Source organism: Manacus candei, unplaced genomic scaffold (genome assembly GCF_025592945.1).
Source record: "Manacus candei isolate 608988 ecotype Guabito, Panama unplaced genomic scaffold, ASM2559294v1 h1tg000104l, whole genome shotgun sequence".
Taxonomy (NCBI): Eukaryota; Metazoa; Chordata; class Aves; order Passeriformes; family Pipridae; genus Manacus; species Manacus candei.
In genome coordinates, this window is record NW_026138152.1 from 96658 (window position 1) to 112055 (window position 15398).

Here is a 15398-nt window from a genome sequence, read left to right on the forward strand (position 1 = left end):
CTTCATGCCTTAGATGGTTCAGACGGTGCTGCAGAAACTGAAGCTGCACGTGGCCTATCAGGCTACAGGGAACTCATCTGTGAGCCACCAACCTCGAGTAAGTTGCATTATCGGTATACAGCTTTGTGTATCCTTCAAGACCGTAATATGTGAGATATACACTGAATGGCATCTCTACGGTATTAAATCATGGAATCAAAGAATGAATCATAGAATAGTTTGGGTTGGAAGGAACGTTTGAGATCATCTCTTTCCAAACCCCTGCTAGAAGCAGGGACATCTTCCACAAGACCAGGTTGCTCCAAGCCTCATCCAAGTTGACTTTGAACACTTTTAAGCATGGGGCATTCACAGCTTCTCTGGGCAGTCTGTTCCAGTGCCTCACCCTTCTCACAGTAAAGAATTTCTTCCTAATATCTAAACTAAATCTACTCTCTTTCAGTTTAAAATTGTTACCCCTCATCCTATCACTATACTCCCTGATAAAGAATCCCTATCCATCTTTCCTGTAGGCTCCCTCTAAGTATTGGAAGGTGCTCTAAGATCCTGTTGGAGGCTTCTCTTCTTCAGGCTAAACAACTCCAGCTCTCTCAGCCTGTCCTCACATTGGAGGTGCTCCAGCTCCCTGATCATGTTCGTGGCCCTCCTCTTGACTTGCTCAAGCAGGTACACACTTTTCTTTAGCTGGGGCCCCAGAGCTGAATGTATTACTACTGGTGGGATCTCATGAAAGCAGAGTAGAGGGTCAGAATCACCTTCCTCGACCTGCTGGCCATGCTTCTTTTGATGCAGTCCAGGCTGTGGTTGGGCATCTCCTTGAAATCATGCATATATATTGTTATTTTAGGAATGGTCAGTCTGAGACACTGGATTAAGAGAACTCTAACAAATTCTCTGTTTCTTTTCAGAAAAAAAAAGCCCCAAATTGAAAATACAATCTATGTGTGTGTAAAATAAAACAATTCCTTCAGAAATGAGAGCGAACACATGGGATTTCTTTTCAAAACTGAATGAAAATACTTTTTAAAACAGAATGTCATAGCGAGGGGTAAAATTAAAATGATCAACTTCACTGATTGTCAAATAAATTTAAATGCCTTCCAGAATACCACTAATGCACTCTTACTCCTCGAGAGATTGCTTTTTCACCTGTTTTACAAAGGAATCTAGTCACCTTCTAGCTCATCCAAAATTTTGCCATCTCCCAGCATGTGAAATATCTTTTCTACTTGCCATGTTACCTAGTATAACATACACATACTACCTTGAACCATGTCTGAGGTCAGCCACTGATGACTTCTACCTAGGGAGTGGTCTTATTCTACAACAAAGCTGCCCTGGAGAAAATTTTGCCACTCATTCTTTTAGACATCTGCCTGTGGCTTTCTGTGTTTCATAGCAAATGACAGACTAAGAAAAGTGTTCTCATTGGTTTCCTGACCACTCACAGCCTAGAGGACCTGAAATGAATTTAGTACCATGTGAGAAGCAGAGAGCGCCTTGTAGTTTTCCACTTACTAGAGTATGACCTACTGAAATAACTCATTTCCCCCACTTTCTATTAATTATAAGGCTTCCAGTTGCTACTACACTATTTTGCTCGGGGACAGAGAAGAGATATCCTTAGCTCAGCATGCAATGGGGAATTTGTTTGACTTTGGCAAATGTAGAAGCATGGGATTTTTTTTCTCTAAATTTAGTAAAAAAAATAACAAAGCCTAAGGTATGTCATGTCCATATGGGCTCAGACTGAATCTAAAGCTTGTTCTGAAACAGCCTTTAGAGGTCAAGTATTTAAAATACCTTAAATCTCCTTATGCCCTTTACCTATTTTGTTAGTGGATTTTGTTACTGCTGATATGCTTTTTTTTTTTTGTTAAGCTTAGGGTGGGGTTATGAAGGGGGGCAGTGAAGGGATGAGAAAGACACTGAAAGGCTTCCCATGTCCTGCAGCAATTCCAGACCATAAGAAGGGACAAGGGACAACCCAAACAGAGCTTGTGATCTGAGACTGGGACCAGTCACAAGACCCTTGAAAGAGTCTCAGACAAATGCACTAACAACTAATGGTTTTTCAAATGCTGTAATGATGGATGTAGCATTTTAACATGAACTAGTTTGAGGTACACATATTAAAATGGTCTCTTTCAAGTATTATTAAGAAGTGGCTGAGAAAAAGTCGGTGACAAGGTTCAAGATATGAAGAAAATCTGTGTGCTTTTTTTCGTGTGAAGCTGAACAAATTTTTCACCCTTTCTGAAGAGTTTTGAAAGCTTTTTACTCTTTCAGAAAGATATGAAAGTATAGTCTATGCCTTAACCAAAAACTGAAAAGCAAATAAAAAGAATCTCAATTCATTCTCCTCTCATTCATAACTTTCCATGGCCCTGTAGGAGAAATATTAAAGTAATGGTTTCTTAACTACACGAAAAATTGCAATATTATTAAAAACTGTAGAAGGCAAATTAAAAAAAATGCAATGGGATTTATATGTGCTCACATGTGTATATATGTTTTTGTACTCCCTTGGTTTATTCAATAAATGACCTTGTGTTGGTAGCAGCAGATAGAATAATGTTCTCCCTGTCTATATTTTATAATCGCCACTCAGCATTACTTGTGTCACTAATCATCGCCTCAGACAGGCACCTGGCTATCAAAATGAATAGAAACCAAACCAGCAAGTTCTTTATAGCTAAAGCAGAACTGCACAGGTTAAAGCCTGATCATGGCATTCTCAACTATCTAATGTGTGCTCCAAGAGTTAAATAGGAATCAAGACAGAATTGCGTAAAGCCCATTGTCAGCATCTCCTGAGCGTTTAGTAGTTTATCTGGAGCTAAACAAGTATACAAGATAAATTTTTTTAGTGTTCCAGTTCATTTGTACTTTAGTCATTTAGAAATGGGAGTTTCAAACCAGGATGTTGGTGTTATTTAACAAATTTTATAGGAACATTCAAATGAATTAGAGTTTTATTTTCTGTTATGTTTCTTTACCCATTTATCTTTTTCTAATTTCTTTTCTGATATCCTCTTCCAGTAATGCTCAACCAGCCATTAACTTTTATTAGTAAAGCTAATATGAGTGACACTAATGTGAACAGCATAAAACCTACATTGACCTACTTTTATTAAATGAAGGAGAATAGGCCTTATAGGTCTGATGGGTTGTCAAATTTACTCTTACACTTAAAATTACTGATATTTTCTTACACTGATCTATATATACAGGTTATGCTTAACTCTGTATGAAAGCAACACAAATGTAATACACAACATATTCTTATTCAGCCTCTGTTCTGAATTACCAACAATTCAAGAAATAGTCAAAATTGATGGTTCCAAAAATTGGAAAGGGAAAGAAGAAATAGAACAATGTAGCAGCTCGACACAATTAAATGCTACCTGTGAAGCCAGTACGACCCAATGGCATTTTTTAAGAGAATGAATTATCCTCAGGTATTTTTCTGCTCAGATAATTTTTGCATGTTTCCCCTCTTCCTTGCTCTGTCCTGTTTTAAATGTCCAATCCTGATTGAAATGCTGAACATTGCTCTCTAGCATTGGTTTTAGCAGAACATAAACACCTTTTACACCTCACTAAGGTTTGCCAAGAATCACAGAATTAGGCCAAATAATTAATTGTTGTCTGACAAGATCTAATGTCACAGATGTACCTTTGAAAGTTCACCTGCAGGTTGCATGCTCAGCTTCCTCAATGTATAGAAATAAAACTTAATACCACAGTAACTTTGCTATTATTTTTACAACATCAACCAGGAGATCCCAAATCAGATCAGGATCATGCTATTTCAGGTATAATTTAGTGGTCTCTAAAGGGCTCACAGAAAGAGCACAAAGAAATTAGAAATGACAGTTATTCTGTCTGTCTTTGCAGACCCAACGCAGAGGGAAGGCAAGTGGATCGCCACAGTCACAGAAACAACAGCAGCAGAGCCAAAAATCAAACTCAGGTTTCTTGAATTTACCAAGATTTTCTTTCTAATGAGCTTTACAAGCTGATGAGACACATGTGCTACTACCAATTGGTTCTCCTATATTTCTCAAGATGAGATTTAAGAGCAAAATGAAAAAAGATCTGATCTGAAAAATCTGCCCTAAAAATCCAGCCTGGGGCATCAAGACAAATCAACACTCACCATCACCTGCTTTGAAGGGAAAAAAAAGTCAAGCTAGTGTTCACAGATGATTATTTTTTAATAGTTCTGGCCTCGAAGCAGCATCTCACATTCTCAGTATTATAGGGAAGGAGGAAAGCAGAAACATATCAATCACTCAACAAAGAGGCTTGTCAGGGAGTGGGCATTTTTCTTTTGTACTATTTTCTTCTCAGCAGCTGCCCACGTACAGTCTATCAGGAGATATCTCAGGTGTCCATCAGAATATTCTTCGGCACTCGCTCCACTGTTAGTGCTTGAGTTTAATTTATTTGTCAAGTGCTCATTTGGGAGTAGGACTGGTTGAGGGGAACAGGAAGAAATGTGTTCATTTCATCACTGTACTGGCCCATCTCCCTTCTTTCTGTCAGCCTGCAAATACTTATATCAGACCTGCTGGATTTCTGCATGTTTTAGGATTTTTTGCAATTAATTCAGTCTCAATATTCTCCTAATTTCCATACTTTTCAAATGTCATTTCATCTCTTTTGATCTGCTTCCATTTCTTTTCTCCCTTCTCCCTTTTTGCTTTCATGCTCTTTCTCAGTTTTGAAATGGATTTTGTTGGTTGATAGAGGCATTTGAATTGCTTTCAGAGGTTGGGCCTTGGAAATACAGGATAGCAGCTTGCTTAATCACATTTCTCACCTAGAACCTGTATAAAAAGGGTGATACATAGGGTGTGAGGTCATGAAGCTGCTAGTGAAGATGAGCTAATGGACCTTGGCCAACCTTAATTAGAGTTTCTATGCCAAACCTTTTCCTCTTTTGGCCATGAGTGTGTCAGCCTATCAGTTTTATAACAGCTGTCAACCTCCTCTGACTAGTTTGTCTTCATCTTCCCTATTTTATGTGTTGACACAGCACCAAAAGAGTTATTTCCCTGCAGTAAATGGATCCTTCACTCTGCGGGCAGAACAAAAAGTGCCTCTTCTACAATGCACCTGACCCTAGCCCAGGAGGGGCCATGTGTGGCATGAACCACTGCAACCCTTGACACTCTACACTTAAGAATATCTTTGCATGTATATATATATATTTATGTATATATGTACACATACATATATACATATGTATACACCCCCTCACCAAAAAAACCAAAACCAAACCCACAAAAATCCATGAACCTACACCAAAACAAAAGCTCTGCAAACCATCACCACAAAAAATCCACTGCTGAATTGTTGGCACTCAACATGAATTGCCATGCCTACCAAAGAGGATAGAGTAAAACAACTTCTTTTTCTATTTCAAACTAGTTTTGGAAGGCTTATCAATTGTATATGTGTTTCCCAGTGGAAAGTTTCCAACCAGCTGTGCAACATGTAAATCAAACCAGTGCCTGCTTAGTAACAAAGGCTTGTTTCCACCAGGATGGATGAATAAATTGCTTTCTGCCTGAGGATAAAGAGGACTGGGCTTTAGGTGTGTAAAAATGGTAAATATTTCTCTTCCGCTTTTGTTCTTTCCCAGCCAAAAGCATCTTAAGAGAACCATCTGTTTCATTGCCACAAAAAGAAAAAAATTAGGGTTACCAGGCTCCCTGTGCTTATTCATCCAATTTTGCCTTGAGTTAAATGTTGGAGAACTGTCCCCATTTGGGAAGGTTTTAGTTCTGCCACTGACTACGATAAAGACTGCTGTTTCTATCCACTGCTTGTCTGTCTCTGGGCTTTTTATTTCAGCTAGAATTGCAAAAGAAATTACACTATTTTAGTGTAAAATGAATGGGATTTCCTCATTTTAGTTTATTATCTTCATCTGTTTCTCTCTAATAAAGAAGAGAGAAAAGTCCCGCTCATCCTCCTGCCCTCCCCTCACCCCCAGAGAAAGTGGCAATTGTACCATTAAGCCTGGAGTGCTTTACATATGCAAACAAAAACACAGTGCTTACAGGAAAGATCTTCCCTATCCATATGTTCATCTACTTTCCTTTACCTAAACCAGACGATTACCTCAGCAGCTCAGCTGTGTTATTGAGACATTTCAGCGTGAAATTTGTTTTTCCTCACTGAACTTTAAGCGGAATTTCAAGTGCCAAGTCTCCAAAGCCAAGTGGGGCTATTAAGAGATAATTACTAATTATGCTAATTTGAGAAGTTGTGCTATTTCTTTCCCTGGTCATTTTATCTGCAGCTCTCCTGAGAGAACAGTCCCCATTCAATGCTAATAACCTTTCCAGGCTAAGCATTCGATGGAGGACAGTGTGTCCTAAACCCAGGAATATTTTACGGTTAATCTAGATATGTGTCTGTAAATTAGAAAGAGAATCAAGTTGCACTAATGCAAATGACTTATGTTATTAATTTTTTGCAGTAGCAGAAATATCTGATTCCTCTCCATTCATATATTGACACAGCCTTTTGCTGATGGGTTTTTTTTAAATGAAGAGAGTCCTCGGTGACTTGAAATATTCAGCACACCAACAATATTTCTCAGTGATCATTTTCTAATCCTACCTATAGCAAGCTCCCATAATAATAGATTAAAACAAAGGAAAGATCTGATTTGCATTTTCTAAATGTCTCATTTATTTTGCCTTATTTATGTAATGGTATGAAACAGATCTCTCTCAAACTTTATATACCTTTTTTCTTTTCTTTTTCAAGATGGTGGTTATTGGGTTGATCATTTAGTCTGCAGAATATGCTGACAGAATAAGAAACTTGATAATTTTTAAAAATAAAATAATGACTTTAGATTTTATTTGATCTGTAATTCCATCCCCGTTCTGTGGCAAAACATTCATATTTTACACCATTTAAAATTTGCGGAGTGGCAGTAAACAGACCTTTCTTGACTTGGTTTACCTTCCTGGCACAGAGATGGTGGGACAAACTCCCTGACACACCACAGATTGATAAAATCCTGTTTCTCTGCTCCTCAAAATGGATGTCCCAGGTAAGAGCACAGTCACAGACAATGTCAAAGGTCAGAGCACTCTCCATCAGGAGTCTGTGGCTGCTCTGATGTGTCCTTGAGGGCCCATTCCTGCAATACCTGGGCTCAGGCATCAACACTTAAGGGCAGCTCCTGGGGGTACAGGTTGCAAGGTCACCCACTTTGTCTGCCAGCACAGCATGAAACCCAGAAACACTCAGTGGAGGTCAGCAACACCTGAAAGCAGAGAATACATCATAGCCAGGCAGGGCAGGACAGGGCACCAACAGGCTGGCACAGACTGTTACCTCCCCTTGACCCAGCCCTAAGGGGAACAGGGGCCGCATTTCCACAGTAAATAAACTCCCATCCTCATTGGAGTCCTTCACCTAGCTGGACAGTTTGTTAAATGACATTAGCAGGGCTTTTAATGTAGTGGGGTTCCACTGAACTCCTTGTTCACAACCCCTGATGCTGACCCAGCTGTCCGGGACTGTGTCCTCAGGGGTGCTGGCAGGGGTGTCAGGATGCTGGCAGAAGGATAGGGGCTCTGGCATCACAGGCCCCCTCCACGGCAGCCGCAGTTCCCATGGCTTGCCAGCTTGCTCAGCCATCTCTGCCTCCCAGGCTGTGGTGGGGTCAAACTTTGTCTCCAAAATCCCCTCACTGCCACCTGATGGCACCAACTGGAACCTCCTCTGAAGGCCAGACCCTGCCCTTGCTGCACATTAGGGCTCCCACAAGAGAATTTTTAGCAGAGTTGACCCCCCTGAGCAGTGGCTGCAGATGATCTGACAGGATGGCAATGTCAGTGTACTGCTGGACCAGTCTCACACTGGCTGCTGAAGGTGGATGGGCTTAGAGGTGACCAGAGCTGTGAGTGAAAAATGGGAGACACTTAAAGTATTTTAATAGGAATTGGGCCTAAACTCTTGCAGTTTGCAGCATCTAGATGAAAACTATGACAAATTTCCCTTCACACAACCAAAATGAAAATAGGATGGAGTGACAAACGCCCCAAAGGTTAGCAGCTTCTACTTTAGTTTTTAACTATTTTAAACTCATATACAGGCCTAAAACCAGTGGGTGCATTTTTTAAAAGGCAAAGAATGTAAATATTCAGAATCTTGGGTTGCACCTATTTCTGGAAAATGTAATGCACAGCCCTCAGACTCCAGTTCTCCCAATGTGGGAGTGGGAGGACTGCGTTCACATGAGACATGAATTAGGGCCTAAAAATATGTCCTAGTAATAAAGGAGAAGCTAATTTTAACTGTCAACATTGCCAGTTTCAGAATAGAGCTTCATTTAGAGGAAATCCATTTTGCAAGTGTGTGAACCTTCCCCCAAACCCCAGAAAAACATCAGCTAAGACACAGGTCTTCCTTGCTGATAGGGCTGGGGGGACCAGTAGGCCACTGCACTCCCACCATTCCACCAGGAGACTTAGAGGAAACAGGACTGTGTGACTTCCTAATATTGCATCTCTCACAGATCCAGGTGAGCACATCCAGCAGAACTGGCTGCTGTTTGGACCATTCCGAGCCCAACATTTCAGCAGCAATCTAGCACATGTCAAGCCAATCGCCCTAACTTGTACCCTGGACAGACACACACAGAGTTCATAGACTTCTTTGTGAAAGAAACAGGCACAGAAGGTGACATAGGTGAGTGTCTTGGGTGTGAGTTTCACATCAGCTCTCCCTCTGGCAGACAGATTGTCATAGGTGGGGTCTTGCATCTCCCCCAAGCCTTACCACTTCTTGAGACATTGCATCTTTTAAAGAACGCTTGTCCCAAAATTCAGCCTAAGTCACATCAGTCTCATCTGCTCCTTGCTGATACATTGCTGTCCAAAGACAGCAGCTAAAGGGACCAGCTGGAAACTGAGAAGAGAGCAATGCATCTGGGCAATACAAAGCTGTAAGTGAACAAACATCTGTGAGAGAGGAGAACAAAGAGGCAGTCAGAAGAGGAAGTTGCCATTTCTCCTGAAAGCCTCCTGGAATATTTAAAATTAGTTCTTCTTGGAGAAAGAAATGAATACTAGAGACTATTTCAAAATGCTTCATGGGCTCCATTGGTCTCAGCTACACTTGTTCTGCACTCTGTGGGAAACTGGCAGACTGGAGTCAGAGCCCCAGAAAGGTGCTTCACATTGCTAATTCTAGCAGAAATGAAGTTTTCTGCACATGTTATTTCTTATTCATGTTTGAAATTACTTTTTAATCTAATACCTACAAAGATCACCCAAAGTCCTGAAGGAAATAAAAAAATCAGTTAAAAAAGTAACTGATTTTAGCTGTTTTCTTTCCTCTTATATTTCCATAATGAAAATATTTATACCTATATTATACTACTATTATTAGTATCATTCCAAAACCTGCAGGAATGCTATTGCAAGGTGTTTGGAGCTGTCACAGATTTTGAAAGGCTCAGATTACATGAATAACACAAATGTGTACTTGCAAGAGAGCCCAGCAGCTGAGTGACACCATCTAACTGATGTAAGAATTTATGTATTGGAGACCCTGACTACGCCCCATGACCCAGTTCAGGTCAAAGACAACATAGTGCTCTGGATGCACATGACATGTGGGTATCAGCTGTAGCAGAAATGAGAAACAAGCAATTTCTGCATAAATTATGAGACACTTGAAGACAGATAGTTCCTTTTGGAGAAAAAAAAATCCTCCCTGTGGTGTTACCTGGTGTTTGAGATGGTGAAAAGAGAGTAGGTGGGATGAGCAAAGAAATTATTTTAGACACCACTCTTGTACCTGTGTTGAAAAATGTACAATGCATTGGAAAAATTTCTCTTCCACTATCTCTTCATGCTGGGAGTCAGTGAGGGGGGAGAGAAAGCTTGCCATCCCAAGGTTTCCAGCTGGAGATAGGTAATGAAAAATGGGTACTTGATCTCCCTTCAATCCCTCAAAATCGCAAACCCAACTACATCAAAAAACATGCACAGCAAGTGCTGTGGGGAAAAATGCTCCCCGTAGAAGCTGTGAGCAAACAGGCCTCACATGGAAATCTTGACAGGGAGTCGAGGGAAGCTCAGAACTAAACTTCTGAAGGAGGGCGGTCCTTTCACTGTCACCAGTAGCTGGGATAGCTGCAGGTCCCTAATGAGATTTTCTGAAAACCATAGATTTTGGCACCTGACAAGGGGATGAAAATGTTGGATTTCTTTATTTTTTGTAAGTATACAAATATATGTACATTTCTATCCCACATCTTTGCAAAGTAAATTTTGAAAAGAAACAATTCATCTACTATGATCTTTTTTTCCACCCACAGGTCCTTCAAGTTGATTCTTGGAAAAAATGGACATCTAATGTCCCAAATTCTACAAAAGAACATGAGTTGTAGACTCCCTGACTTTCATTATTTCCTTATGGCCCATCTGCATGGATTTATTTTCAGGTTATCAGTCCAGATAATGCAGACTGTAACATTTCACCCTTAAAACCCCCAGTTATAATAAAGAGCAAACAATAATCATGATGGGTACAAGATGCAAAGAGATTAAATACAAGGCAGATGTTCAATCTTGTCTTTTCAGCTGAGATTATAAATGGTCTGAGCCTAAGAGAAAAATTTGGAGCCTGAATGTGAAGGTTTGCTAATTAATCAGTTATAATGGCATAGGGGATTAGAGAGCATGATTAAAACACACTGAAAGCAAGAAAGACAAAGGAGGTTAGAGAAGCAGCTCCGTCAACAGAGAAACATCTCTACACAAGCCAGTGAAAATGATGCAGCTCACAAAAAACCCGTGCTTAAGAATTAAAAACCAACTACAACAACAAAAAGACAGTACTATGAATTAAATAAATTCCTAGAAATTTGCTCCAATGCTTATTTAAAAAAAAATACAGAGTTTTATCCCATCTCCTTATGAAGCCCAGGGCAGAACTTCCATTGAGTTCAACCCTTTACATAAACATGCATGTAGGTTAATATGCATGTTGCTGCATATTGGCGCATTAATATGCACAGTAATGGAGAGTCTGTGCTTAATTATATAAATAGAAATTGAATATAAACATATGCATTTGTGTCTTTGAAGTTCCACAAAACAACATAGAGAAATTATTAGCATTTTTACATTGTGATTTCTGTTTAAGTCAGATACTGAAGTGCTACTGATAGTTGTAAGGCATTCAACAGATGGGGAGTCTAGACTGATAACTTCTGTGCTAGGCAAGTGTATTTTTAAACCTCCTTTAATGTTAAATCTGATGCTGTGCTGTAGGGATGAGCTAAAGTGCTTTCCTGAGTGTGAAATTTTAACTTCCTTGTTTACTTTTTGAAACTCTAATTTGGCAGTGATTCACTACTGATAGTGCCAGTCAGCATGACCCCAACCCCTACAAAAATTATCATCAAGATCAATCTTCACTGAAGAACATGAGACCATCAATATGAGAATGACCTACGGGATGAAGGTCTTATAAACCATAGGGCCTGGTGCTCCAGAAAAAGAAAGATTCCCATCTAAAAGGGTAGGATCAGGCTCCTATTCTCTTCATCTTGATTCTGCTCTCAATCTTTCCCTCATTTCTACTGGAAAGACTAAAGGAAATTGTGCTTTTGTTTGCAAATTCTCAACAATGTTGATGCATGCATGTTTGCTGTAATAAAACCTACGCAACAAAAATTAATCTATAACCTTAACGGATGAAAGTGAACATTATACAAGTGAAGATAGAAAATATTTTTCTCTAGTTCTTTTCTAGCTTTGGAAAATTAATGCAATAGTGATATCTCTTTAGAAATACTGCTGCTTGCAATTTATGCAATTTTAAACAATATTACTAAGGTAGCATTTATTTGTATGGTTTATTGCTTGCTTTGAGAGACCTGCATTTGTTCAAAGTATGAACTTATTCTAGATTTAAAATTGTAAAAGAAAAATAATGTAAAAACATAATGAAATCACCTTCAAATCTGCTTACATTCTCACTTTTCATACAAAATTATTTTCATAACAAAAATAATCCCCCAAATTTGTCTGAGATTATTCCAGCAAATCCCATGCCCAACAAATCCTAAAACATACTCCACCTGCTAGTGAAACTATCACAGTAATTGTCTGGGCTTTTATCTAATGAATATGCATTACAGCAGTCATAACAAAATTCTGACTTAATCTACATTACTGGGGAAAGTTTCTGAAACAAGCTGTTGCAGGGAAATTTATATAATATGTTGTCAACATTCAGCAGAGGCAAGCTGTCTGCTGGAAAGGGCGGATGGAAACAGTTTCCTATATTTGGTCAGGGAGATGTACTTTTGCTACCCTTAAGCCACGCTTTTGGCCACAGATGTGCTGAGAGCATCACATCTCCTGGTGCCTGTAGTATGCCTGCCCACCTGTACTTCATCCTTCTGCAAAGCCTGAGCTGACGATGACTGAAAAGTCTCTTTTTGGGTTTCTGTGAGTCATCACCATCTCCTCTACAATGCACAGTCTCAGTGGTACCTGTTGGGGCACAGGGAAACGACAGATGGAAATTCAGGTGACTGCCTGTGCAAGGCCTGTGCACGACTACATCTGCACACAGGTATGTGCCTGACACCAGCGTATGCAACACTGTCGTGTGGGGCAAACCAACAAAAAGAAAGTTATTGGAAACCAAGATTAGCAAGATTAACAAAATTAACCAAGGTTTGCAAGCCAATCTTTCCAATCAACTGCCTGCGTACCATGCTCACATTGCTTTTGCTATACTGGCCATTAAAATAATAGTCTCAGACTCTTACCTTTGCTTTTTGCTGTCTCCCATTTCTGCCTAAACAGCACAGGAAAAAACTTTATGTGCCAGTGTCAGAGAAACATCTAGGCAGCTCAGGAAGTGGTAGCAAGATCAGTTTGGATATGCTAAGATAGAATGAGTCCTAAAAATATATATGCTGGCAATAAAGTGCATTATAAATTCTTTTGTACATAGAAAATTTTTAGGAAAATAATAGTAACTTTTCATCCAGTTTCTGATTCCACAAAATAACCCCAAAGCACCTGCACATTTGTATGCAGATCTTGTTACTTATTATTTACTGCTTTTCTGAGTAGCAATAGAATGACTGAAGAAGTGATTTTGCTGAACCAAGGCCATACGTTACCCCAAAGACCTTTGATGATATATTGGTCCCATCCAGGCACCAATCTCACATATACTTTCATTTTCATAATTTGTATGAATAACAGCTGCTTCAATAGGTGAGGATACAAATAAGGGAAGTAAGATAATAAAAAGAAGGAGAGGAAAGAGATGGGCATTTTGGTAAAGAAGAAACACATTCAGAACATGAAAATATGTGATAAACATGGATTTTTAGTGTTACATACACTTTTATTTTATTTTTGGAGCCTTTGTGGTTACCTTTTTTATCACTAACAATAGATTGAGATGGCTGCTGTAGTGTGTAATTCATATTCCTGTTAAAACAGCACTCTACAAGACCCAAAACTTGTTGCTGCTTGCTTTTAGTTAATTTTGGAGACTCTTTATGAGGGCTGTTGTATTTTGAAGCAAAATTAAAGTAATAATGCATAAGGAATAGATTTTATTTAATTATTTTTAACTTTTAGCACTACTTTCCTAGACTCAGAAACAAGTGCTTGGTGCTTTTTTCATCTCAAGAATTGTCTGCCACATTTTATTCAAAGAATAACTGTTAAAGAGTAGAGTGAATTTACAGTGGGTTTTAGAATAGTCTCCTAGTCTTCCAAGAAGTTTGTGCATAAACAAAATTGATGAACTACAGGCAAGGTACAAATATAGGGGTTGTTACTGTGATTTTTAATGGAAATGAAGGTTATGAAATTTAGATAATATTTAATTCTTCTGAAATTAAATTATTCACCTAAAAGGATGAATCTCATTAAAAAAAAAAAAAAAGGAAATCTGTAATAGTTTCAATCAATTCCATAAGCAAATTCTTGTAACGTCTGAAGGAAGTGTTGTATGTTACAAAGCTGAAGTTACTCTGCAGACTTGTCAGCAATGTGCTGCTTAATACTGAAGAAAGAGTTGCCTTTTTAATACAAACTTTGCCACATAGAAACCTCACCCTCAGCATGTATAACAGGCCATTCCGGGTCAAATCAAAAGCCCTCCAGAAACTAAAGAGCAAATGTGATTTAACACCAAGGAAGACTCAGGTCCCATGCCTCTGTTTACATACAAATAGATAAATAAATAAAAAGCCCTTTTCTTTCCAATGCCACCAGGCAGAGCTGCTTTGCAAACAACTGCACAGGCTGCCTTGCAGGCAGGGATTATACCTGCTCCTGCCTGCAAGCCCTGACGACAGCGTGCAGCCTGGCACACTGGTCACCTTGGAATGAGCAGCTCCCAGAGACCTGCCATGTCACACAAGTAATTCACAATGACAAACCCAAGCAAAGTGATCCAACTACAGATGTCATACAGCTACAGCAAAGATAGGTACAAACTAGAACCGGGTTCATTTGAAACTTGAAACTGGAGCGAGAGGCTACTGAGTTTCTACCTCTTGCTAATTAATTCTGCAACAGATTTATTGACTGACTCAGTTTCCCTCTCTGTCTGTGAAAGTTAATAGCAACTTTTCATAAATAGTTTGAGCATGTACCCAGCATGATTACACTGATGCACTTCTATTAACTCTGGGCAATAAGAGTCCTTGCTGTCTGGGATGAGTTGGAATTATCTGAAGAGAAGGATGATCTTAGCCACTGTCAGAGAAAAATACTCCAATGTGCCTTACATCAGGAAAGTATAAATTTAATAAGGAATTCACTGGTAGCCTTCAGGAAAATCTGACAAAACATCTTTGTCTAGGGCTTCTTACTCCACTTAAGCAGAATGTATCACCTGCTTAAAAATGTTCCTAGGTTAACCAATCTATAAAGCAGTGTTCTGTTAAACTACGTCTATTACAAACCAGACATCTAACTTCAAAAGGCTATTTCATTTCTGGCTACTCAAAAAACAATGTACATTTTTTTAAAATCCCTGTTTTGTTTTTTTTTTTTTTGACACCTAATAACCATTTTCTGGTAACTGGTACTGTTAGTAACTTACTGTCTGTTTTTTTCTTGCAGTTTATACCTTGCAGTTTATACCTTGTGCTGTAACATGAAAAAAATAAAAAATTCTTCTTTTTCTTTTTTTTTAGCAAAATGAGTGCAGAGATAAAGTTTCATTTTAAAAGTATATAACAGGGTACAAGATAACCTAGAAAGATTAGCTTTTGACTTGTTCTGGCAGAACTGAAATGATTCACATTTATGCTTGAACACTGTATATTCCCTCTTCTTTCTGTGTAGGAAATCTAAAGAATT